This window comes from Danio rerio, chromosome 20 (assembly GCF_052040795.2).
Source record: "Danio rerio strain M-AB ecotype USA chromosome 20, GRCz13ab, whole genome shotgun sequence".
In the NCBI taxonomy this organism is placed as follows: Eukaryota; Metazoa; Chordata; class Actinopteri; order Cypriniformes; family Danionidae; genus Danio; species Danio rerio.
This window is the reverse complement of record NC_141040.1, coordinates 47547558-47552257: the sequence shown is the minus strand read 5'-3', so window position 1 is coordinate 47552257 and position 4700 is coordinate 47547558. Positions and strand designations below refer to the sequence as shown.

Below are 4700 nucleotides of genomic sequence, written 5' to 3'. Positions count from 1 at the left end.
ATTGACTTGGAATTCGCACTGAGCTAATATAGCGAGCATGAACATGCTGTAGGTCAAAGTTCAGTGTAATGTAGTCGTAAAGGGATGCAGCATTTGGATGACTAAAGCTAGGTCAATGAAAGGCAAAACTGCTGATCTCTTATCAGTCACTAAAAGTGTTTCCAAAGTTGGAAAAACACACATTGCCATTCTAAAAATACTGAATGTTGTTAACACTGAAGATAAAATGTAAATACAACAAGATTCAAATTGTGCTAATAGCCTTCGTGCAGTAGTTAAGTGAGAGGTTTTATGACGTCAGTGTGATGATTGTTTTATTGTGCTAATTTTCTCAAGTATTATCTGACATGTGTTATCACATCAAGCAAAACGTGCTGCATATTTTTACAGTAATACATTTAAATGACTGATATTATTGCTCAGTTTGTTCTCACTAAATGTATAGAGGAGAGATGGTTTGCATTTGGTTTAAATTAGTTATCATTTGCTCAAGGAGTTAGTGTTTTCTTTTCTTCTGTATACTATCACAATGATTACAGGACCAAATTGGTAATTATACTGATTAAGTGTTGAGTAAAAGGCCCCTTGCATAGTTTGAACCTACAACCTTTCGGTTATTAGCCTAGATATTAGGCTGTAACACACTGCCTTTTGCACCTATAAGCTCAGTTACCATAGCATCACTATAAACAGACAGTAAAAAACAAAACTGTAAAACCAACTGAATCAGTTTTGTTCATGTGGACTCATACAGCTAAAAATGCTGGGTTGTTCCCCTCAAATGGGTGAATATGGACTATCCCAAGCATTAAGTTAAAACTGCAGCTGTAAAAAATGCAGGGTTTCACACAATTCCTTCATGTTGTCCCAACACAGAAGTTAATTTAATCATGTTTATACATTTAAGTGGATTAAATATATAAAACAATTAAGTTGTCTCCAAAAAAAATTAAAATGAGTTTCAACTCATTATAAATAAGTAGTTTGAACAGGCAGCAAAAGCTTTTAAACATTTAAAATAGTTTTACCCTCCCTGCAGTTGAGTTTGCCAAAATTATTTCAAAATTTGGTACTGTAAATGTAGCTGCAGAGTATTCTTCATGTGTGTATTATGCAATGAAATCTAAATTATACATGGGGTTATATTCTTATTACTATATACAAACCTTGAACTTTAGTAGCTTTCATAAAAAATCATGTTGGATTATTGAGGATACTGGAGGTTATGGTATATTGTCACTGTAGTCGTGGTTAAAGGCTCTTCTTAGGGATGACACATGGCAAACAGCTTTAGCTTTAACTATATTAACAATTTAGCACTTCCTCATTGGTGTCTTATTGCATCAATTACCACCAGTTAGTGGTTTGTCCTTTTAACAGTGACATTTGTATTAAACTGAAGCAAATCATTTGTTATTTGGCACCGTTATGCAACTGCTTTCTGCCTGATATGCTGGAATTTTTCCACAATCTGAATTATTGTTATGGCTTATAATTATTTTTTTCTTCATCTATGTTAAGCTGCTTTGAAACTGTCTTCATTGTAACTTAAAATACTTAAAAAATAATATTAAATAAATAAAAAACACACCTGTTATTGTGTGTCAGTAATTGTGTGTAATAAGGACACGGCCCCAAATTTAGGATTGAAGAATAGAATGTCTGCCGAAGAATAGATCTTTTTTTAATGTCCTGATATAACTCACTTTTATTTGTATACCGCTTGAATAATGAATAATGTCCTGACTTTATATGTTATGTATTAGACTTTATATTGTATATATTCTGTAGTCTCAAATAGACAGTACTTTCAAAGTAACAGTGACCTCGACTTTTTACTTGATGCTGGAGAACTGCAGAGCTTGTGCAAACAGATCCAGATTGTTATGGTCAGATGCTTTCAGTAGCATAAATGCTACATAAAACGATGTTCAAACTCACATTAGTAGCATTTAACACTGAATAAAGCACGCAATCAGTACCTGAGGTGATCATTGTCATAGTAGTTTATGCTGTTGCTCTATTGTGACATTGCAGAAACAGAAAGCCTCTCTAAAATAGAAATGTTGTGCATCACTGTCACAGATGTTTAAAACAAAAACTCCTTTTAAATAAAAAAGATACATTTTATTGCGTGTCACAGTGTAGAATCGTGTTTAGTTTGGACACAAACCAAAATTTAAGATTAAAGAATAAAATCTCTGCTGAAGAATAAATCATTTTTAATGTCCTGAAATAAAAAATGTGAATTGAATAGGTTTTCCTGACTTCATATGTTATATATTTGACTTTATGATTTATATATTTTGTAGTCTTAAATATACAGTGACTTCATTTGTCAACATCAAGTGCTGGAGAGCTGCAGGGCTTGTGCAAACAGATCCACATTGCTATGATCAGATGCTTTCAGTAGCATAAATGCCTTATAAAACGGTGTTCAAACTCACATTGGGAGCATTTAGCACTGTATAAAGCACATAATCAGTACCTGAGGGGTTCATTGTCATAGTAGTTATGCTATTGTTCTACTGTGATGTCACAACATGATCCTCCTTTGTTTACCACTGGTTTCTCACCGCTGTCTTTTTGCTTATGTTTAATTTGTTAAAGGAAAGTGAGTGATGTGTTTACCGAGTGACAGTGTCTCCCCACATACATCTCCTGTCAGCTCTGAGAATTGAATCTGCAACCTTTGAGTTACAGGTAAGACTCTTGATCCATTAGGTTACAAATGCCCTATATAGTAAATATTAATTCAATCGCATGCTGTTGCTTTTATTTAGAACACAATTTAAATCAGCTTTTTGGTCCTTAATCTGGCAACCTGCACTTGTAACTGTTTTGATTCAGCAATGCAATACCTAGTTTAAACACTCGGTATCAAACTTAAATACTACACTTTTAATCGTCCAAAAGTGCGAGTAGATGTAGGAAGTTTCCTGTTGCAGTTCACTTAATGACCACCGGTGTCGCTAATAAAATCAGTCATCAGAAAACAAACATACACCAATGCATTTTTATTTCAAAACGCATCAGTTTTGTTACGATTACGCTTATTATCCACACTATTCCAGCATCTTCGATTTAAAAAAATAATTATAAACAGTTTTTTATTTCTTTCTAAAACATCTTTTCAAGATAAAATTGCATTAGTCTAAACAGCCTTTAAGTTATAAAATTTAAGTTATATTATTATTTCTAAAAATTCTCTGAATGTTCAAAATGCCCACTTTTTTCTTGTGCAACATTTACTTTCCTATGCAAATGGATCATAATGTGATATTTTCATTTTTAAATTTAGCAAATATTAACATAAGTTTGAATGTTCTAAAACAAGTTACTATTATAAAAACCAAACATTTTGGGGGAAAACAATGCATAAATACTAATTTTGAGAAGTGTCAAACATTAAGTGTCCGCTAGAATTAGCTTACAACAGGATCATCCTTCATTAATTTGTTTTGTTTTAAGTTTCTTTTTAGTAAAAAAAAAATAATAATAATAAAAATGCAACACACTGGTACTTTGTGCATAAACATTAATTATTATGATGACATATTTTAATGAAATAAAATGTCTTTATACATTATCATCCTATGAACAAAAGCCGTTCTTGCATTAAATATAGCTTTATTCCAAACAATTACTTTCCACATCAATATGTATTACATAATAAAAGCATTTCAGATGCATTTGAGTCCATTCAAAATATAAATATCTGTTAGTTTTATCACTTTATCTGTTTATCTTAATTCTTAATTATCTTTTCCACAAGAACTTCAAGACTTTGGTTGTAATTACAAGGATGATTGCCCTTTAAACATTATAATTCAGGATTTGATTTAGAGTATGTTCATCATACTTCTGCAATGCATGCCTTTGTTAGTTGCTTTAGACAAGATTCGATTGGATTTTCTGACTATAATATCCAGTAATTACTTATTTATTTATTTTTTAATTTTCAATCTTTGTTTTCATATGGCAATTGGCATACCGTTTACAGCCACAGCTTTTATAGTGGACTCTCTCAGATAATGTTTTAGCATCTGGATTAGCTTTTTGTGGTGCAGATGATGTGATAAACTGCTGTAATCACTGACATGTTGTCGCCGTATATATTGTTTTACTGTGTTTATCCAGTTCAGGCAGACGAGCGATGAAGCATCAGTGTCTCCACCCAGCTTTATCTGTGCATTTCAATTATTTCCTTGAACATTTTTTAAGGCCATAACGTTTACAGTTTGGTCACTTTATCTAAAGTCACTTACAGTAAACTTTATATGAGGGTTAAGTGAGGTTACTGTAAATGTTTTTCTCAGGAGCGTAATATTTTGTTTAGTTACCAGCACAATACCAGCCTTGTGTTGAATGAAACATAGACTCATTGTGATGTACACAAATGTAGTCTCAAATGTTGCCCTATATACATTTCTGGAGATTGAGAATTATGTGACCAATAGTACGTATGGCTGCATCTTGTCTTTAAAACAAATGCTACTGTCGGCGCCAGTGGTGTAGTGGTTAATGCATCGACACATGCACTCCGGTGCTCACGGCGACCCGAGTTCGATTCCGCCTCGCGTTCCTATGCCGATCCTTCCCCTCTCTCTTCTCCCCATGATTTCCTGTCAATTCTCTACTGTCCTATCAAATAAAGGTGAAAACCCCTAAAAAATAATTATAAAAAAAAAAAAAAATGC

General features: G+C 32.9%; 1 protein-coding gene across 1 annotated transcript in view; it reads right to left on the bottom strand.

Moving 5' to 3' along the window:
• efr3bb (EFR3 homolog Bb (S. cerevisiae)) overlaps positions 1-4700 on the bottom strand; it is a 1037141-nt gene that overhangs the window by 552448 nt on the left and 479993 nt on the right. The window lies entirely within an intron of this gene.